General features: G+C 40.5%; 1 protein-coding gene across 3 annotated transcripts in view; it reads right to left on the bottom strand.

Moving 5' to 3' along the window:
- FRMD4B (FERM domain containing 4B) overlaps positions 1–23,117 on the bottom strand; it is a 307,937-nt gene that overhangs the window by 209,012 nt on the left and 75,808 nt on the right. For 2 of the 3 annotated variants that reach the window (XM_070576838.1, XM_070576836.1), the window contains exon 2: positions 5,463–5,590. The gene's annotated coding sequence lies outside the window, so the exon portion shown is untranslated. Of the gene's footprint in view, positions 1–5,462; positions 5,591–16,494; positions 16,804–23,117 lie in introns of those variants that run through there. The other variant, XM_070576837.1, reaches the window with a different exon arrangement.

The following is a 23,117-nucleotide window of genomic DNA, read 5'->3' as shown; positions in this document are numbered from 1 at the left end:
AGGGCTTGCCTGGGGCAGGAAAAGGGCTGGGCGGGGTAGGAGGGAGGCATCACAAAGGGGCCCAGGGAAACTTTTGGGAATGATGGATATTTTTTGGTTTTGTTTTTGCTCTTTTTTGTGAGGAAGATTGGCCCTGAGTTAACATCTGTTGCCAATCTTCCTCTTTTTGCTTGAGGAAGATGGTCCTGAGCTAACGTCAGTTCCAGTCCTCTTCTACTCTGTATATGGGATGGCACCACAGCATGGCTTGATGAGCAGTGCATAGGTCTGCGCCTGGGATCCGAACCTGCAAAACCTGGGCCACTGAAGCGGAGCATGCAAACCCAAACACTACGCCACCGGGCCGGCCCCTGTGATAGATGTTTTCATTATCTTGATTTTGGTGATGGTTTCTTGGGTGTATACACATGTCAAAACTTATCAAATTGTACACTTTAAATATGTGCAGTTTATTGTAGATCAGCTATACCTCAATAAAGCTATTAACAAAAGTCCTTAATTGTAACAATTCAATAACACAGCAATTCAACAATACACAGTTACAGAAAAAATGGAAACAATCTCCTTTCATCTGATGCCATCTATCAGATAACCTCCTTGAGGTTACCAATATGGATGGCCTGGTGTTGCATATCCTTCCATGCTTTCTCTTTACTTACACAAACTTATGGCCACATTATAAGGTTTAAACTTTTTATAAAATGGGTAACCCATTAAAATGGGGATTTTTTCCCTGCAACTTTATCAGGGTTTTAAAAAAATCTCTGATTATGCATAAAGGTTTCTAGGTTTTCCGATATTGTGGCTCATTTTTTTATAAGTAACATGCCTTAACTACTTTATACCAAAGAAAGGGATATAAGACTACAAATAGAAGCATCTTGCTTTGCAGTAAATTACTAGAAAGAGGAGTCAGTCTTCACTGAGGAGGGATGAGACCAAACTCTTTCTATAGCGCAAGACTGTTTTTGCACAAGATGTAATTTAATCTAAAAAAAGAAAAACTGTTTTATGTTTTAAACTATAATTAAATTCTCACTTCAGGTTAAACATTGCACGGGGATGTTAGACATGAGCAAGTTTAAGTGCAAACAGATCTTTCCGGATTCTTTTAGTTGCACAAGCTAGAAAATTGTACCAACTCCAAAGTTTTACACCAGATCAGGATGACTTAAAAAAAAACCTTCAATTTAAAAAATTACAAAATATACGCTCACTGTGAAGAATGCAAAAACTACACAAGTATACATGACAAATATACTTCTCTCCTGCTCTTGCCCTAATTTCATCTGTCAGACATATCACTGTTGACACTTTGAAGGTATCTTTCCAGACTATCTGGTCTGCGTGGGCACACATGCACGGGTTTTCCTGCTTTTATTTTTTGTCTGTTCATTTGCTTTTTCTTTAAAGTTTTGTTTTGAAAAATTGTGGTAAAATATATATGACATAAAATATTCAATTTTAACCTTTATTTTTGGTGGGGAAGATCAGCCCTGAGCTAACATCTGTGCCCATCTTCCTCTATTTTATGTGGGATGCTGCCACAGCGTGGCTTGACGAATGGTGCTACGTCTGTGCCCGGGATCCGAACCTGCGAACCCCTGGCCGCTGAAGTGAAGTGTGCAAACTTAACCACTACACCCCTGGGCCGGCCCCACAATTTTGACCATTTCTAAGTGTACAATTCAGTGGCATTAATTACATTCACAACGTGGTACAGCCATCACCACTATCTATTTGCAAAACTTTTTCATCACTCCAAACAGTACCCATTAATCAGTAACTCCCGTTCCTCCCTCATTCCAGCTCCTGGTACTCTCCAATCTACTTTCTGTCTCTCTACATTTGCCTACTTTAGATATTTCATATAAAGGTATTCTAGAAATTTCTAGATGTATCATATATCTAGATAATTCATACATATTCGAGATATACAATATTTTTGCGTCAAATATTTCATACAATATTTGTGTCATTAGCATAATATTTTCAAGGTTCATCCGTGTTGTAGCAGGTATCAGAACTTCATTCTTTGTTATGACTGAGTAATATTCCACTGTACACCAAATTTTGCTTATCCATTCATCTGTTGATGGACACTTGGGTTTTGGTCATTTGCTTTTAACAAATGTGATCATAACATACAAAATTTCATCAGCTTTTTCCCTTTCCCTTAATATATTTTAGAGGTCTATCCTAACGCTTTTTACAGGCCACATGGTATTCTACTAGATGGAAGTACCATCATTTATTTACTACTCTTCTATTAGTAGATATATAAACTGCAGCCACATTTTTGCTGTTAAAACAGTGCTAGAGTGAACATATTTGTGAATACATGCTTTTGTATTTGTACCATTTTGTCTGGAAGATAAACTCCTAAAAGTTCTATTGCCTGGTCAACAGGAATGTGCATTTAACACTTTAATAAATACTGCCAAGTTAGCTTCCAAAAATATTGCCTCTATTGGCATTTTCATCAACAGCGTCTATGAGAGCCTTTTCGTCCATAAGCTTCCTACGAGGAGTATTTAGACTTTCTTTCGTCCTGACTAGTCTGACAGGTGATGACCTTGGTTATTTAGGGCAGGTATGGAGGGGATGTGCAAGTATGCAATGAGGACAGAGAGTGCTCAGGGGTAGAATGTGAGGGTGCCAGAGTCCTCCAGCCTTATCTGGATGACTCTTCATATGGATTCAAGGCAAAGAACAAGATCCCAGTACAAGCAGGACCAGAGGGCTTCCGCTTGTTACTGTAATCAGGGCTGATAATCAGTAGGAATGCACTCCAGCAGCTGTGCTTCATGTTAAAATACTGAAGTTCCTCCATAGTGGTTGGCAGTTAATCACTGCCCTGACCCTACCCTCGAACCCCACGCCACCTCCCCACAATCCAGTAACCGAAGAGTAAACACTGCCCAGCACTATGGCCGAGGTCCATGCAAGTGGATCCTTATTTGTTAGTATTTTGAATATCGCTCCTGTCTACATGAGTAAATTTTTTGTGAGACCCATTGATCCACTCCTCTCTATTTCGGAACCTCCAGCGCTGTAAAGCAATCGTCTATCTCAACTACAAGACCTCAGCTCCAGAGGACAAGGAACCTGTGTTTCTCATTCATTCTTTCACTCCCAAAATGTTGATCAAGTGCCTCATATACGGCAGTTGCTGGACCAGGATCCCAGAATGTTAGTGGGAAAAGACAAAGACTGTCCCAGGCCTCATGGCACTAACATACCCGTAAGGAAGGTAGGTGAAAAATAACTGAAGAGACAAATCAAGAAAAGAATTCCCAATAGTAACGAGTGCTATAGAGGAAACAGGCTCTGAAGATGAGCTAATGAATAACTTCTGCCCTCACTGCATATCTATGCCTCCTCTCTTATACCTACTTTAAATAACCAAACTCATCACTGGTCAGACCAGCAAGGACAAAAAATTTTGAACACTCTTTGTTGCAAGGATATGGACAAAAAGGCTCTCAGTTACTGTTGATGAGAATGTCAGTAAGGGAGATATTTTTTGAAGATGTCACAAAGGGGGCTGCTCTTTAATACAGAAGCCAGAGAAACTCCAGTCTGAGATTGGAAGGAAAAGGCAAAGGAGTCAGGCACAAGGGAGGGAGAACGCCCAGGCTGCACGGGTAGAGGGTACAAAGGTTCCAAGTGGAAAAGAGCCGGTGTGATGCAGAGGGTCTGGAAGGAGGTCAGAGTGAGCATGGAGAGCTGAAGGGGTGAGGCTGGAGAAAATGGCTAGGACCAGGTCACACCAAACCTTACAGATTATAGCAAAGAGTGTGAGATGATCTGATTTGTAATTTAAGATCCTGCATCATTTAAGTCTATATTCTCAATACTTCTCTAAGTCCCTAAATTGGTTAAGAGTCTGAGAAATGCACTGAGTCCCCTGGAACTTTCTTTTACCTCTGCCTGGTGCCCATGGGTTCCTGTGCCAGCCACTTGGACAGTGCAGATAAGCCCAGGGTTAGAAATATTACCGTCCACTTCCCCAGTATTTTTGGGGTTCTTCCATATTTCTACTCCCCAAAAAATAAACTGAAGTTTCCATCCCTGAAATATACTTGACTTCACTCAAAGATAAAACCAGCTAATAATTACTGAGCACTCTTTATGTGCTTGGCATTCTTCCAAGTGCTTTGTATATATTAATTAATCTCACCTATTCATCTCACCTACTCAAGGAAACTGAGGCAAAGGAACATTAACCATTTTGACCGCAGTCATATAAGTGGTAGTTGGAAGAGCAAGAATCTCCAGTCCATGGCCTTGACTGCTACATACGGTCCCCTCCAGCAGGGGGTGGCATGCGGAAGTTGCAATTCTATCATTTCTTTCACTTGAGGAAGCCTTCTGAGAAGTCTGTGTAAATGCTGTGTAAACTGTTGTACATTCTACTTGTGCACAATTCACACTTTTGCACACTGTACATCAATACCCTTCAAACCACCTTCGCCTGTCAAATGTGAACTTCTGAGATCACTTAACAAAACATCTTGAGATATCATATGATAGTGCTGCCCACATGCCTGGCACATTACCATCATTATGGCAATGCTTGGGCAACCATTGAAATATATCATTTCCCCCCTTATTATATTCTTTTTTTTTTAAGGATCAGCACCTGAGCTAACACCTGTTGCTAATCTTCTAATCTTCTTTCTTTTTTTTTCTTCTTCTCCCCAAAGCCCCCTGTACATAGTTGTATATTCTAGTTGTAAGTCCTTCTAGTTGTGACATGTGGGACGCCGCCTCAGCATGGCCTGAGGAGCCGTGCCAGGTCCGTGCCCAGGATCGGAACAGGTGAAACCCTGGGCCACCAAAGCGGAGCGTGCAAACTTAACGACTCGGCCACGGGGCCGCCCCCTTCCCCCTTATTATATTCTAAAAAGCAGTGGAAAATGGAAAAAAATTCCAAAGTATTGATACTAAAGATACAAAGCACACCTTTACTACTACTAAGCTAAGGATGAAAATCATTGCATGTATAAAGATAATCAACAGTTAGCTTGCTCAGTTGTTCACTGGACTTAAGCTGGTCAAGTGTTTAACTGTGAATAAAAAGAAAATAATTTTACAAATGTGTGTATAAAGTATTGGAAATATATTGTAGGAAATGTGTGTACCACACAGTACAGTTAGTACATTTTTTATTTTGTTTTTTGTTGGTTCTGCTCTCTGGGAAGAGAACCCCTTTATAAAATCTATTATTCAACTTTTGGGCATTTACCTTTTATTTGAGAGTGGGGGACTAATTGTATGTACTAGTTTTCTACTTCATTGTCAGCAACATAAATATTTTGCTGGTAGATCGTATCATACATCATCTCATCTCCTATCCCCACTTGACAAGTCTATGTGAACTCACACACGAACATGCATGAAGTCACTTTCCTGCTCTAACATAGCAGAGGTCAGCGTTTCCAGAGACGTCCACTTACCTTTAACTAGTAAGTATTATATCACCTTCCTTTTGTTTTCACTGCGTTAATCTTTGGATTTTGTTTGCCATGCACAGCCGTCATCTTTTTCTTTCACACATTCTTTCTTCTGGATTTTTCATCAAAGCCTGTAACACGGAAGAGAGAAGCTCCTTAATTTCTGTAGATGCATAGGAAAGAACTAGAAATCTCAAGTCAGTGACACTTCTAATTTATTTCTAAATTTCCCCTGGCTGGCTATAGTTTAATCACAGTTTAAGAAATTCACCTAATTAGATAAGATTTAGAATAGTGCTCTCTCAAAATACAAATGAAATTGAGGCTATTCTCTTTAATAGCTAAAGATTTCATACTGATCTGGCTTCTTACATAATGCCTTTCATGGAATAAATGGTGTTAGACTTCTACTGTCTCTGTAGGAGGAGATTCTGAAGCGCTAAAAGTTATCCACGGTCAATTGTAAAATCAGGGCTGTCAAAGTGGGAGAAATCAATAAAACATCACCTTAGAATCCATGTTTCAGAACTACCGAAACCAGGATGGCACTCCCAAATCTCGTTTTTAACAGATGTCAGTTGTGGAGAGAATGAAATGCATGTCATGAATACTGATGAAATTTAGTGTGTATATTGCACCATAAGATAGTCATTTATATGTATTTGTCATTCTCCCCATAAAAGAAAAGGAAACAGCTTTTCCCCAGAAGCTCTCCTTAAGTCAGAAACACATTTCCCCTTGTCAACTGTGGGCCCAAACTGTTTCACACACACAAGTGTATAAAAACTGGACAAGAAGAAGAGGGTGGAAGCAGCAGATGTGGTATTCATTGTTCTGCCGTGAGGTTAAATGAAACTACTGTGACGCCATCCCCACTGCACCTCCCATCCCATCTGGCCCTCGACGCTTCCCTGATGTGGGCGCAGGCGTGAGGTGGAAGATGGCGGCAGGAAGCAGAAAGAACTCAGTAGGATTTGTTCACACGCGCTGTTGCTCCCACTCTCCTAACTGATGCCATATGACAAATTCATCTTTTCTAACAGGAACTAGATAGTCAAAGGGCTCAACTACAATGAGAGCATGTGTAGGTGGGGAGCTTCTTGTAGGCAATATTTTTCAGTAGCCTTTTAGAATGAAAATAGAGGGTTTTAGGAACAAAATAGTTCACTTATCTTTGAACTCTTAAAGCTAATAAGAGGCTAATTTTATGTTAGGTGTTTGAAACTAAACATTAAAATGATAACAAAATTAAATCTAAATAGTGAAATCAAATGTTGCTAGAGTGTAGTCCTGAGGATGGGGTTATGGTTTGGGGAGTTCTAAATCAGGATGGGGACCTCTCACACCCAGTCATCCCCTTGGTGCCGATGACTTTTAGGTAAAACATTGGGCTTAGAAAGAATACACTAGAGGTTTGTTGTAGTTCAAGCCCCCACTTTACAGATAAGAGAAATGAGGCTCAGAGAGACAGAAAGTGACTTACAAAGAGGGAGACCTGGGAGTGGAACGACTCAGCATATTTTCTGCTTATCGAACCATCTCCCTATAACTGTCACATGCCCACCAGGCAACAAAAGTTCCTTGAGAGGTGAAGCCTTGGAAATAAGGATATAATAAGCAGCGTCTAGCATCCTGTGTAAGGAGCTAGTTAAGTCTCTTACTTCTTTAGCTGTGTTAACAGCTGTCAGTTCAGATCACAAGGGAAGAAAAGAGAAATAAACAGATACTTCCTGATTGTCTAGAAAAGCTACCATTTATTGAGCACCCACTCCAAGCCACAGCGTGTCAGGCACATCACTCACATTGCCACTACTGCTTCTAGGACATACTATAGATATAATTATAATACAGATAGTAGTATACCATAAAGATGAGGAAACGGGGTCAGGGAAATATGATACGTTGTCTGAGTTATACACATCTGGTAAGTTCTCTGATCCCACAGCCCCAAGCACACTGACTTCCTGCTTACAGTAAGCATCGCTATAAACCAAGGAAACATGCATCTGTTTGAAAAGCCCAGTGCTCAGGAATAGAAACAGAGTGGACAGTATTTGTCAAGAGACTAAAGAGAGGAAGAGCTAAGAGGTAAGAGCAGTATGGGAATATATTCTATAATGACTCAACCTGCGGGTGGGATATGTCTTAAAATCTCTGAACATACCAAATATGCAAATGTAATTAGAGCACATTATAGAACTTCACCCATAAAATTCAAGTAAAGATACTTGTGATATTAGGTACCTGAGGATAAACAAAGAAGGTCAAGGTCTCAATGAGTTAGAGTAAATGAGATATGATCACCCACTGTATTGGGATCACCGCTTGGGATGCGTAACAAAATACCACACAATGGGAGACTTCAACAACAGACATTTATTTTCTCACAGTTCTGGAGGCTGGAAATCCAAGATCAAGGTGTGGAGGGGCATTAGCCAGCGTGCCCCTTTAACGGCTATGTGTCCTTAAAGCTTCTTCTCTGGGCTACATGCCAACAGTCATGATGATAGCAGTCCTGGGCTTGGCCAACCCAGCTGCTTTCTCTTGGGATAATTGACACCAAGACCCTCAGGGTCTCGGGGAGGGAGTCGGGGAGGCTCTGGTCCTTGGAATGTAGGTCATACAGGGATAATCCCCCTTGGCAAGCATGCAGCCTTTGTTCCTCTGCCTACTTAAGCAAGCTTCTCTTAGGGGGCAGCTGCGGGTGCACACTTCCGTCCAGCCGGCCACCACTGGATACTCTCCCTGTAAGTCAGTCCCGGTAAACCTACATGTCTCGTTCGTAGTCGCCGGGTCATTTCTTCGGGCTCTCGGCACGATACCCGGCCACCCTAGCTCAGCTGGTCTTGTGGCCTTATAAGGTGCCACCAAGGGTCGGTTTCTCCTGAGGCCTCCCTCCTTGGCTTGCAGATAGCCACCCTCTTGCTGCCTCTTCACATGGTCCTTTCTCGGTGTGTGCACATTTCCGGTGTCTCTGTGTCCAAATTTCCTCTTCTTATAAGGACAGTAGTCAGATTGGATTAGGACCCACCCTAACAACACCATTTTAACTTAATCACCTCTTCAAAAGCCCTATCTTAAAAGAGTCACATTCTGAGCTGTTAAGGGTTAGAGCATCAACGTAAGAATTTTAGGAGGACACAGCGCAGTCCATAACACCCACTCTATCACTAGTTCTGGTGCCACAGTAATGAAAATCTGGGTACTAGAAAAGTGACAACCTGCTACATGCCATCAACCTTCAGTGTCACTCATGAAGAGTTGAAGCCCTTTAATTTTTGATTTCAAGAATCCAAAGGTCAGGGCTGGCTCTGTGGCTGAGTGGTTAAGTTCGCGCGCTCCGCTGCAGCAACCCAGGGTTCGGATCCTGGGCGCGGACATGGCACCGCTTGTCAGGCCACGTTGAGGCGGCGTCCCACATCCCACAACTAGAAGGACCTGCAACTAAGATATATAACTGTGTACTGGGCGGTGGGGGGGGGGGGGGTCGGGGAGATAAAGCAGAGAAAAAAAAAAGATTGGCAACAGTTGTTAGCCCAGGTGCCAATAAAAAAAAAAGCCATCCCATAGATTAGGTTTAAAAAAAAAAAATAAACCAAAGGTCTACTATAGGTTTTAGTTTAAAAAAAATGAAGGAAGGACCATAATTAAATAAACTTTGGTCTAAACCAGGGGTCAGACAACTACTGCCTGCGAGCCATATCTAGCCTGCTGCCTGGTTGTGTAAATAAAGTTTTATTGGCACACAGCCACATCCATTCATTTATAGATTGTCTTTGGTTGCTATGGAGCTGCAACTGCACAGCTGAACAGTTGTGACAGAGACACAAGGCCAAAAGTATTTACTATCTGGCGCTTCACAGAGACAGTTTGCCAACTCCTGGTTTAAACTATGTTAATTGAGTTTCTTTATTATAGGATTTTTCAGGGGCTTGAAAAGATATACTTTCAAACTTCAAGGGAGGATATCTAGTAAAATTGCATCTTACCGGGAAGTAGTTTCTAAAGTCAGCTCAAACTGAAAACAGGGTCTGGTGAAAATCAACACTGAGAGTCCCTTCAGGAAAGCGCCATGGTAGAGCCCATTATCGCACGTCATCATCAATATAGCCAGTTCTTCTCCAAGTTGTAACAGATGAAATTTTTTTGAGCACTGCATGGAAGAGTTGGCTTAATTTATGGGCCACTTGTATAAAAAGGTGCACATCTTTAAATAACAGAATCACTCCCAGCTTGGTGAGATACTTGAAGGAGGTGAGACCAACAAGGAAAGGGGAGATTCAGAATACCATCTTATGCTCATGGCTCGAATTTGCCAAAGTCATATACAAACTTGATCTGACTTTGCTGCAATTTGCATTGTTTCTCAACTTATTTAACCACAGAGCCTCCCTCTCTCATTTTTGCCCCCAAAGAAGACTCTAATAGGACCTATGTTCCATGGAATGCATTTTGGAAAATGCTTGAAATATAAAAAACATGGGTATTATGGATCAATCAGTTGGACAAAAGACACGTACAATGCTTTCTTAACATTAGTAGGACAAAGGCCCGATGAGACACCATGTCACGCCTGTTAGGTTGGCTATCTTAAAAAATGGAAGATAACAAGTGTTGGTGAAAATGTAGAAAAATTGGAACCCTTGTACATTGCTGATGGGAAAGTAAAATGGTGCAGCCACTGTGAAAAACAGTTTGGCAGTTCCTCAAAAAATTAAACATAGATCCAGCAATTCCACTTTCAGGTATATACCCCAAAGAATTGAAAGCAGGGACTCAAATAGATATTTGTATACCATGTTCACAGCTGCATTATATATTTTATTGTTCACAATAGTCAAAAGGCAGAAAAAACCCAAGTATCCATCAAAAGATGAATGGATAAACAAAAGGTGGTATATACATACAATGGAATAGTACTCATTCTTAAAAAGAATGAAATTCTTGGGGCCACCCAGTTGCATAACGGTTAAGTTCGTGTGCTCCACTTTGGCAGCCTAAGGTTTGCAGGCCTGGATCCCAGGCACAGACCTACACACCACTTGTGAAAGCCAAGCTGTGGTGGTGTCCCATATACAAAATAGAGGAAGATTGGCAAGAGATGTTAGCTCAGGGCCAATCTTCCTCACCAAAAAAAAAAAAAAAAAAGGAAAGAAATTCTGATACATGCTATAATGTGGATGAATCTTGAAATCATTAAGGTAAGTGGAATAAGTCAGATGCAAAAGGACAAATACGGCATGATTCCACTTGTATGAGGTAGCTACAGCAGTCAAATTCATAGAGACAGAAAGTAGCACAGAGGTTATCAGGGGATGAGGGGACTGGGGAACCAAAAGTTATTGTTTAATGGGCATAGAGTTTCAGTTTGGGAGGATGAAAAAGCTTCTGGAGATGGATGGTGGTGATGGTTACACAACATTGTGAATTACTTAGTGCTGCTGAAATGTACATTTAAAAACTGTTATAAGGGTAAATTTTATGTTATTATATTTTACCACGATAAAAAAAAAAAAACTCAGAAACAAAAAAGAAGTGTAGGAGCATATTTGCAGGGATGGAGATGGGAAGGACTTAAATTGTTTAGACTTCAGTTGAACGTCTCATTCCGCCAAAAAACTGAGGAGCTGACAAATTCCTGGCTTGCTTAGATGACAATATCAAAACTTGGAAGACAGCGGAAGCAACAAGGGGAAGTGTTATTCTAAGAAGAACCTTTGGGTGACAGAGAAATGAAGCAAAAAAGTGGTCACATCCCTTTGGAGTTCAAAGCGGTATCGGCAGGGATGTTGGGGTCCTCACTTGGTTCCTCCGACACTGGACTCTGCTTCCAGCACTGCCTTGCGCCCCATACTCACCCTTCCACTCATCCCATCCCCTCTCCACTCAACAGCCCAAGTAGGGGCGAAAACAGAGCAATATGCAAAGCACAGTGTGACAAACTTCTGTCCATGTACCCATTGCTCAAAACGAGCAAATGCTGTTGTTTTTCGTATGTATTTCACATCCTGCCTTTACTCTTTTAAAAGACAGAATCACACAGAATTTAAGACCCCTGTCTTAATGCTACTTTCTCAAGTCCAATTCTTCCTTCCTCTTCTGAGGCAACCACTATTATGAATTTGATGGCTATCCGGTTCATGCATGTATGTGTGTATGTATCCAAAACAATATATCCTATAGTCTTGTGGTTTTTAAACTTTTTATAAAGTGTATCATGCTATATATTACATTCTACTCAACAGTTTTTTGAGATATTTTCATTTTGCCCCATACAGATCTAATCGTATAGAGCTCTATCCTGAGACTATATCATAGTTTAATTTTCCGTTTCTGGAATGAAGGCTATTTGGCAGTGTCCAGTTTTTGGTCATAATAAAGGATGCTCCAGTGCACACCCTTCACAGTTCTCGTTTGATGCCCAGGTCTCTCCGTTCAGCTATAGAGGTTGTCTAGGCATTCGTATGTGGCAGTCCTGTGTGCGCATGTGTCGGACTTTCTTCTGGTGGGTACCAACTGGGGCAGTCTAGCCCTCCTAGCAGGTATTTGGAAATGAGGGAGAGTTTTTTGTGAGTTGGGGGTGGAGGGCAGGGATGCTAGATAACCTGCAGTGCATGGAGTCCCGAATGACAGAGACTTGTCCCACAAAAAATACGAAGAGCCCCTTCTTTGAGAAACACTACCGATGTCTGTCTCCAGTAGAATCTCTGTATTGTAGAATATGTGCATTTTTAAGTCTGACTAGGGAATGACAACTTGCTCTCCCAGGTGCCTGTTTAGCTCAAGTCTGTGCCAAGTCTCATTGTCAGCCTTTTGAATTTCTGCTACTCAGACAGGCGTGAAATGCTATCTCATTGTGACTTTAAACTTGCATTTCCTGATCATATTAGTGATATGGAAACCTCTTCAAATTTGTATTGCTCATTCACGTTTCCTCCTCAGGGAAGTACCTGTTAAGAAGCTGCCCATTTTTCTTCTGGGTAGTTTGAGTCTTCCTTATTGATTTGTAGGAATTTGCTAGAGATTCCAGAAGCTTAGCTTTCGTTATTTGGGGTTGCAAATATCTTCTATCAGTTTGTCGCTCGCCTTTTAATTTTATGGTGCTACTTTGTGCAGTTATTCATTTTAATATGGTCACATCCATCAGCCTTGTCTTTCTCGAGTGTGATTTTTGTGTTTCTAGCTTACAAAATCTACTCTACCCTAAGAGCATAAAAACATCCTCTATATTCCTCCCTAGAGGTTTTAAATTTTTACATTTTATATTTACATTTTTAATTCATCTCACAACTTTTTTTTGTACAAACTGTGAATTAGGAATATGATTATTTTTTTCTTACGGAAAACCAGTTGTTCCAACACCATTTACTCCTGATACTCCATGTTTCCCACTTTGACTTCCAATGCCTCCTGTATCATATAGAAATGTCCATATTTGGTCAGCCCATCATTGGGCTCTCTATTCTGTCCCATTGATCTATTGTTCAATACCCCTTCACAAATAACACAGTGTCTTAACTACTATGGTTTTATAATAAATTTTGATAGCTAGGAGAAGTCTTCATTCCTTTTTCTTCTTTTTCAAAACTCCCGTATTAGATCCTTGAATTTTTATATTGCCACTCACATTTTAGAATACTGCTGGATTTTTGCTTAGAACAGCAATGAATTTATACTTTTTTGTAAAAATCAACATTTTATGAAATCGATCTTCCCCTTCCATGTATATGGTATATCTTGCCATTTCTTTAGTTCTTTTATGGTTTTCAATAAACTTTTCACTTGAAGTAGTTGCATATCTTTTTAAAACTTACTCTAGGTTTCTATGTAATTTCAAGCACTTAAGTGATTGAAAAAAAAAAAACCACAAATCTGAAGATATTGGCTCACCCCTCCGTGAATGTGGCTCTGCTAAGGCTTCCTATTACGCTTGGCATGAAATCCAAACTCCTTCCTGTGGCGTGATTACGGTATGTGGCTTGGCTGTCTGTCTTCCTCTTGAACTTTATCTTGTATCTTCTGTTAGTCATTAAGCTTTAGCCACACTGGTTTTATGTACCCTAAACATCCCAAGCTAATCTACCTTGAGACCCTTGTCCTTGCAGCTTCCTTTTTCTGGAAACTTGTTCCCCGGATATGCACATGGGTGGTTTCTTCTTGCCACTAGGGTCTCAGTTCAGATGTCATCTCTCAGAGAGACCATTCCTCCCTGGCAGAGAATGGCTCTCATATCATTCATAATGGCATAGCCCCTTTATTTTTTCACAGCCCTTGTCACCATTTGAAATTATCCTGATTCACTCTTTATTGGTGTTTTCCCATAAGAGACCATAAGCTCTACATAACAGGCGATCCTGTTGACTTGTTCTCTCCTGCAACCTCAGCACCTCAAACAGTCCCTGGCACACAGTAGGTGTTGAATGAATATTTGTTGAGTAAATACATGAGTGAGTGAATAAATGAGGTAACTTAGATCTCCCCTGATCCCCCTTGCTCCTTCTGTGTCCTCTTACATCAACAAAGGAGTATTCCCTTTCTCCCATTGGCCATACACACACTAGCAAATAAATATTATTATGTAGACATTTCTAGTCTCTCAAAGAAAATACCCTACCTGCAGGAATATGCATAACAGGAGTTTTAAACACATCTATGTTCTCCATATCCAGGTTTCTAAGTGGCTTAAAACAGTGAGGCCCTACTTGCCCATTCACCCCATGTCTACTCTCAAAAGATAACCATTAACAGTTTCTTAGCATATAGCCAGAAACTTTTTATCCATTTACAAATATCTATCTATCTATCTACCATCTATTTATCATATATCTATCATAGATTAGACAATTCGAAGGATTCAGTATAAGAAGTTTTATTCCTATTGACAAAAGTATTATTTTTATGGCTCTGAGTTTAAGAATGCAGTTTCCCAGTCCACTCCTAGAGGTTCTGATTCCACAAACCTGGGGCGGGGCACAGAAGTCTTCATGTTTAACAAACACCCTAGATGATTCTGATGCATGTGGTCCAAAAATCATTCTTTGAGAAATATTCACCAAAGTCAAGGCAATTTAATGCCATCCTTTTTTAATACCATACAGCCTCCCAAACACCAGGGGGCAGATGGAGCCACACGTATGCCCAGTGACAAGACAGGTCACAGTTTTTGCTGAAGAAGAGGGTGGAGCATATGCTTGTGCCTCCACTGAGACCCCAAGTGCTTATGAAGCCATATAAGACATCAGAGAAGCAGTTCAAAACTGGGAGTGAGGAAACTTGGGTTCTTGACTCCCCACTACCCTGGGCCTCAGTTTCTTCAGGCGCAAAATGAGAAGTTGGGCTAGATAATTGAACAAGTCCCTTTCAGCTCTTATATTTTATGAGAAACTTCAACATGTCATGGATTTCCTTGTGATTGGGCTATGGCTGATTTTTATCCTGTACCTTCCAAATTTTCTAGAATAAGCTTATATTATTTTTATAATGGAAAAGAAAATAATCCAAAACATCTTAAAAGATAACATTTCTCATGTTACTCAAACAAGATTTTCACAATCTGAGATGATTCTATTCCAGTGTTAAGTTCACTACTCTACTCTCCGTGAATAGAAAAGAAACAATAAAATTTCGACGCATACTTAGCCAACAGATTGTTTGAAAAAATTTAAAATTTGCTTGCATAGACAAAATTGGATCTATGACTCTATATAAGATGGTAAACATGGAACTAAACAGCCCAAAGACCCCATCTCAGCCAAAATCTCATACCACATGGAGAAATTAGCAATACTTAAATATTTAATAATACCTTGTAATTTTTTTAGACTTCTGGGCTTCAAAATTTCTGACAAAGTAATTCCCAAGCCATAATTAACAAAAATAGGCAAACTTCCAGAAAGTCTCGCAGAGCAAAAGTCAACTCCTCAGAGCACTTCCCCTGCCGTGAGCATGTCACGAACAGTGACATATAAGCAAAAAACAACAGAAGCCAGAAAGGGCTGGGATCTTGCCCTGAATTGGTGTCTACCGAAAATGGCTTTAGGAAAGGAAGGTTGTGATTAGAAGATCACGACATTTCCAACACCCACTTATTAGCATGTCTGGAGAATCACAGAAGGGTCTTTACAACCAGAATTCCCACCACAGGATGTTTACAAATACTTACTGCTATCCAATCTTCAGGGTAATTCAGTCACCACGCTAAAGGCGGACAAAGGATGCAAACACCCTAACCGATCACTCCGGGTGGTCTCCTATGAAAGACTCCCACCACCTCTGGGTTGCTCAGGCCATAAAACCATGTATTCCTTTCCCTCATCACCCTACTTCCCATTCATCAGACTCTGGCAGAACTACCTCTAAAACACATCCCCTCAATTTGTTCATACATCCTTATTTCCAATGCCATCATTCCAGTCCAAGCCACTATCTTCTCTCCCTTAGACTAATTCAATAGCCTTCTTATCAGTTTCCCCACATGACCCATGAGACAATCCCTTCTTCACATAGTGGCCATATTTATATATCAGATAATATCTCTCCCCTGCTTAAAACTTTTCAGCATCTTCTGATTTTTACAGAATAAAACTTAAACTCCATCCCCTCTCCACCTTTCAAAGCTGGTTTCATGACAGTCTCCCCACACTGGCCTCCTTTTCCTTCCTTACTTTGCCAAGCCCATTCTCACTTCTTGTCCCCACTGCTTAGATCTCTGTCTCTCCAGATTGTCACATAGCTGGCTCCATCTCATCTTTCCAACTCAACACACATGCCCTGACCTGACTACTGTATCCTAAATAGTATCAACCTGCATTTGTGTTATTCTCTACCTGTTTATTTCCTGAATGATCCTGAAATTACATTGTTTATTTGATTGCTGCTCCTCCCCCGACTAGAATGTAAGCTCCACGAGCAGCAAGATCTTGCTTGTCTTTTTCACTGCTAAATCCCCAGAGCCCAGGACAATGCATACAGTAGACACTTAGTGACTTTTTGTCAAATGAATGCATGTGTTGTTTTAGATTAAGTCAGGACCCACCTTTCCAATGCTCCTTGTCCATTCAGAGTCAAAACTCAATTTCTTGCCCGGAAGACAAGTTGTTAATTTTCAGAAGAGACATATCTCTCTCTATGAATATCTTCATCATTACCCCACAAATAGGTGAGCGTCTCCGACACAGAGCTCACTGCTCTGAAAATAGACGATTCTTTGGAGATGTGAAAGGAAACGTGAACCTCGTTGACAAGCTAAGACGACTTATAGAATGTGTCTTGACTTGGGGGAACGATCGGTTGTCACTGCTGGAAGTGACGGCTTAGAGTCTGAGTGGGTTGATCGGTGTGTCACATGGCCTGAGGCAGGTGGATATTTTTAAAGTGCTAAGGAAATTTGCTGAGATACTCTGTGCTCCTGCCAGACGTTCAATATGGGGAGTTAACTTGGGACTCAGATAAGAGGATCAACTAACTACAATTTTATTTTTATTTTTTTCCTAACCATAATTTTAAATGGGCCCCATCTCAAAGTAATTTCACTCTGACTTGCAGAATGAACTGCAGAATGGTAGTGACAGCCATTTTTTTGCACAGTACCATGATTAATAATTTACTTTTACATATTCATCATTTCTTTTGTTTCTCAGGACAATTCCAAAAGGTTGGCCACATGTAGTTATTATACCTCTTTTATATATATGAGACTCATGATCTCACAATGAGGAAATACCAAAACTTGATTTGGAATCAAGATCTTAGAAGATCAGCTTCTAGAAATGCTAATGAAGCAACAAGAGAGAAATGGCTAAAGGCATTTTAAAAATCAACTTTACTGAGGTATAATTTACACACAATAAAATACTCCCATACTCTCATTTTAAGTGATGAGTTCATTGGATTTTGACAAATATATACACTCCTATACCTAATAGCACAATCAAGATATAGGACATTTCTATCCCCTGAAAAGTTCCTTCATGTCCCTTTGCACTCTATCCTCCCCATCACCTCCTCCTCTGTCCCAGGCAGCCAGTGATCTGTTTTCTGTCATGATATATTAGCGTGGTTTTTCTAGAATTTCAGATGAATTGAGTCATACAGTCTGAACTATGTTTGAATCTTGTCCCTTTTGCTTGGCATAATGTTTTTGAGATACACCATATTGTTGCATATATTAGTAGTTTGTTCCTTTCTTATTGTTTCCTTTTATTTTATAGTATTCTGTTGGATGGCTATACCCCAATTTGTTTATCCATTCTCTGCTGAAGGATATTTGGACTTTTTCCAGTTTGGGGTTATCATGAATGCAGCTGCATAAATATTCCAGTACAAGTCTTTGTATGGACACATATTTTCATTTCTCTTCTGTAAATACCTTGGAGTAGAATGGGTAGATTCTATGATATGGGTATTTTTAATTTTATAAAAATTGAAGACTGTGTTCCAAAGTGGTTTTACCATTTTATGTTCCCATCAGCAGTGGATGAGGGTCCCAGTTGTTCCATATCCTCACCAACACCTGGTATTGTCAGTCCTTTAATTTTAGCCATTTTAATAGGTAGGAGGTGGTATCTCATTGTGGCTTGAATTTGCATTTCCTTGAGGCTAATAATGTTGAGCATCTCTTTACATGCTTATTGCCCATTTGCATAACTTCTGCAAAGGGCAGTTGGAGAGGTAAGATATATAAATAATTTTATTTCTCATGTGCAAGAACTTGCTTTATTTTAGAAGCAACTTTGAAAAATGTAAGCTGGAAAAGGATTTATAAAGTATTCAGACTATCAAGATCAAGCATATTTGGAGGCTAAACCAAAAATAATGAAAACAATAATATGGTAGAAAATATTCACATTTTACTAATTTTGTATTCTTTAGTATACATTCATCTAATGCTTTAAGAAACTAGCGGGCCTGAATTTGCACAAGGCGCTGGGACTGAACGAACTAGACCTCAGCAAAGAAGGAAAAAGTTTTGCTCTCTTCATTTCCAATTACTCTCTCTTCCCCAGACTTCATTTTATAGACCATGGGCTCAATTATTCCCAGTACTTTTTATATCTGGTCTCATAAAACTGTAAAGTGAATCATTACAGAATTAATATTCAACAGGCTTTATATAACTCTGCTTAATGCAATGCATAACTCAGATTTTTATCACCTCAAGGCCTCTCAAGATCTATATATGCAACCAACTTAATAAAACACCATGTATTTTAACTCTAACATTTCCTTTACAACCTCAACAGCACAAAACCAATCAATGTAGACTAGACAACCAGACAGACATTGATGACAGAAATGGACTATACATAAAAGGCCAAGTTATCCACGAAGACTCCTGTGACGACAACCAAGATTGTGTTCTAACACATTTGTTTTGAGAAACTCATGGTTCTAACAAAAAGGAGCTTATTTTGCTTCCAGAACACTCACACAATGAATTTTTTATACCATGTGGTCCCAAAAGAGTTTCTACTCTAAATAATCGTCACCTCCCAGGAGGAAAAAAAGCTGACAAATACATCTACTAGATCCTACTTCCTAACCCCCACTGAAATAAATGTATATAATCTCCAACCTAGAAGGAATCTTATAGATCTTTGAATCCAATGACCACATTTTATAGAAAAGGAAACCAAGACCCAGACAAGTGAAATTATCAGACTAAGGTCAGACTGCCAGTTAAAAAGAGCTGGGTATTAAATTTACATCTTCTGATTCAGACTCCGGAATCTTAGTCTTGTGATTTTTCTTTCTTTTTAAGATTTCTTCCTCCTGATTTCAGCAGTTATACAAATGGAAACTAGACTTTTGGTGGTGAACATAACGTAGTCTATATAGAAGTCAAAATTCAATGATGTACACCTAAAATTCATATAATGTTAATAAACCAATATTTAAACCTCAATAAAAAAAGAAGAATAAAAATAGTTATACAAGGTAGATGTAGAAATTTTGGAAAACTTAGAAAAGCAGAAAGAAAAAATACTGTTAAATCTCTTCTAATCCCAAAACTCTGAGATAATTACTCTCAAACTTTGGGTGGGGCAGAATGATGCAGAGGTTAAGAGGCCTGCTTTCGAAGTCATACACTTGGCTTTATATCCTGGCTCCTATGTTTGTGATCATGAGAAAGTTACTAAACCTCCCTCAGCCTCAGTTCCCTTGTCAGTAAAACAGGGATAATAGAGGCACTTATCTCGTAGGGTTGTTATGAAAATGAGGTGGGATGGAATTTGCAAAGCGTTTCATACAGTGCCTGGCAGCTAACAGACACTCAATAAACATTACCATTCGTGATTATTTCCTTTCGGACATTTGTCCATGCATATGTTTTTATTCTTTAAAAAAAAAAAGCAAACCAGTTCTGTGGCTTTTTTCTGCTAACAGCATATCTGCCATGAAAAGTCATTCACAGTGGGCTTTTCACTAAACCAAACTAGCCCAGAGAAACCCAAATTTAAACAGCTAACTGAGGAGCCACAGTCTGGCGTTCTAACTACTAAGAAGAAATCCCCACAGTCCAGCAAATATCTCAGAGTTTTGGGTGATGTCCCAAAAAACAAGGCTGTCGCCCCCTCCCCAGCCAGGTCCTCATGATGACTCCCTAGCAGAGCTTCAGAAGGAATAGGACTCCTGGCCAATCCCCTCGAAGTCTTAGCCCATTCAGAACTCTGCCACCTCAGTGTTGCCAGGAACCAGAAGGGCTCCAGTGACTTTCCATACCAGGGTCATCTCAGACCATGATTGGTGATGTCATCATGACCAGGGTGGTGATTTCCAGGTAACGCAGGAAAGACTTTTGAGAATAAAAACTACTATCCTTCTGTGATCTCTTCTTCCTACCCTGCCTAACAAAAGAAAGAAGTGTTGGCCTGGCAGTGATCACTGACTGATGGGTGACAGCTATAGGGAGTGCTGTGATCAGGTTTATGAAGCTGCACCCTGGATCAGTGGGAAAGGATATTGTGATTGATTAGCAATGTCTGCAATGGAAGATGGCAACAGCAGGGTGGTACGTTTGCCATGTTGCTGTCCTTTCTGATCTATTTTAATGTCCTCAATTTTAAGCTATGAAAACTAAGGTTCACAACAATAAGGAGTCATGGCTTATCTAAGGTTATTGAGACAGTAAGTGGCAAAGCTGAGATCAGTGAGCATTCCTTATGGTTTGTATCTCAGGGCTCCTCTCTCCATGCCAGACTGCCTTACTTCTCTGGTGGGCAAGATGGCTTACTGTCTTATAACCATTAGGTGGTCTTGGCACCTTGGGATCCATTCAGACACTTCCATAGTGAGTAAGTTATGCCAAGATAATTAAAAAAAACCAACAGGCCTAGGTTTGTACCAAAACCCTGGCAACAGCTAGCACACAGCTGTTATGAGGATGCACATTCTATTTTGACAAAAGACAGGTGGCTGGTTTTGTTGTGTTGGTCTGAGATAACATAACGTGCAGAGAGACCAGCAGGGGAGGAGAGATTTCCTCCCCAGACTCTTACATAAATGGATTTCAGCTTTGCATAATGAAGCCCTAAATAAATAAAATACAAAGTGAATGTTTACAATATTACAGTTGTTGAGGAAATGGCTATAGAGTTTTATTCCAATTTGTATCCTCTCAAGGAAAATGGAATTCAACATGAATGTTATAATGGTGGGAGGAAGAAGGGATCATTATTTATTCCTTCACATGTTCAACAGATATTTACTAATTGCTAACTGGGTGCCAGGCATGTGCAGGGTACCAGGGATGCAAAAGTGATCAGAAGAGAAATAGTTTCTGTCTTCCCACAAAGTATACTGGGAAAGATAGAATATTAACAAGCATTGTAACAAGTTCCAATATACAGATTCAGAAGACAGGATTTAGGGAGCAGCTGGGCCAGAAGAAAGCAATATCAACAGGATCAGCAAGCAAAAGTGGAAAGGGCACATGATTTGGAGCCAGACAAAAGAGTGGTGGAATCTTGTTTCCTGCCACTTACCTCGTGGGTGACTGGGGATTATGCCAAGTATTGAGCTAAAGTTTATCAAGTTCCCAGGGGAGCCTGGCACAGACTATAAGTTCAATACATATTTGTTAAATGAACGAAGAAGTCATTACCAAACGCAGAGTGGATCTCTAACAGTAAAAGGGGCAATTGGGTAGAGAGTGATGAAACACAGTAATGAGACATTAGTCCCGTCTTATATCTAGTTGGAGAGACTGAGAATATGTGTGTGTGTGCGTGTGTGTGTAACAAATATATAGCAAAGTCGCAAAGAAGCACATCGGATGCATCTGGTCAGTGAGGGCTCTACAACAGGACTGTCTAATAGAAATATAACATGATCAGGGGCCAGGCCGGTTGCATAGTGGTTAAGTTTCCTTCCTGGCACCCCCAAATGCAGTACAGTCCTTGATGTATGGGAAGCACATATAGGTAAAAGTGATTTCTTCTCTTTACAATACAGCTCTAAATAAAGAAATCACCAAGTGAAGACTTGAGATAGCCAAGCTTTGGCTCCCAAAGACACTAGGCCTGTCAGAGCCCCAGTTTGCCCTCTAGCCACAGACAGCTATGATCTAAACAAATGTCAAAACCATTCCCAGCAGAAGACGCATCTGCACTTGGGCTCTGAGTATGGGAGAGATGGCACATGGCCTGGCTGTGGGATGTGGCATTTGGCAGAGATGAACCAAGAAAAGTAGACAACAGTCTGACCCTTGGTCCTGGCCAAGTCCATTTTCTGAAGTGAGATAGAGTAGGGAGACCGTGTGGCAAAGAAGCGTGTGGTGACACGGACTAAAAAGAAATTTAGACAATGAATAAGGCAAAAATGAAAAAGATGGACATAAATGGAGAGGGGCAGAAGCTCAGAAACCAAGAGTAATTTTACAGGCTGTCCCCACAACAGCTTGGTATACCCTCCCCTAAGCAAGCATCTGAAGTGTCCCCTACAGTCCGGCCCAGCTGGGTCACAGTGGTGGGCTGGAACCGCACCTGCCTCTTTCTCCTCCATTCTGCCTTGTCCCATCGCCCAGCGGTTAACAGAGGGGCAACAAACTCAGGCAAGCAAGTAAATAAAAGAAGTGGCTTGGATGAGGCAGACACGCATTCTCCCACAACTCCCTGCGGGGTCCCAATAATAAAGTTACTGTTGCTTTGAAGGAGGATGAATTTATGAGTGTCCCTAATCTTAGCTCAATAATATCATGTCACAACACATGTCCCCTGTGTAGAAGGAACCACTCTCAGACCCACCCAACTGTCAGCACGTGGGAATGTGACCCCAGATCTTGCGATTTTTCCAAAGTTTTAAGGGTGGATTTTATGTGACATTTTCCAGTTTTAAAATGTTTGAAACTATGTCAATGAATTTTGACATACTGTGCTGGCCCACAGTGTGAGACAAAGAAAACAGGCCCCAGGGCTGCCAGCCTGAGATTTCTACTCTAGGTCAAAAAGACACAGTCACGGTCCTGTTCCACCATCATCGGGCCATTTGCCATTTCTCAGTTGCATTCTGGTCTGAGGCTTAATTCAGATCATGCACGTGAAGGGCTTAACAGTTTCTGGCACCCAGTGAAGGCAGTTAATAACTGGTGTCAGCTAGCTCTAAAGAACTTCTGAGATTTGTTTCTAACTATTATCTAAGGATCAAATCACAAGATGCCCC

The sequence above is a fragment of the Equus przewalskii genome, chromosome 15 (assembly GCF_037783145.1).
Source record: "Equus przewalskii isolate Varuska chromosome 15, EquPr2, whole genome shotgun sequence".
Taxonomy (NCBI): domain Eukaryota; kingdom Metazoa; phylum Chordata; class Mammalia; order Perissodactyla; family Equidae; genus Equus; species Equus przewalskii.
This window is presented reverse-complemented; position numbering and strand designations above follow the sequence as displayed.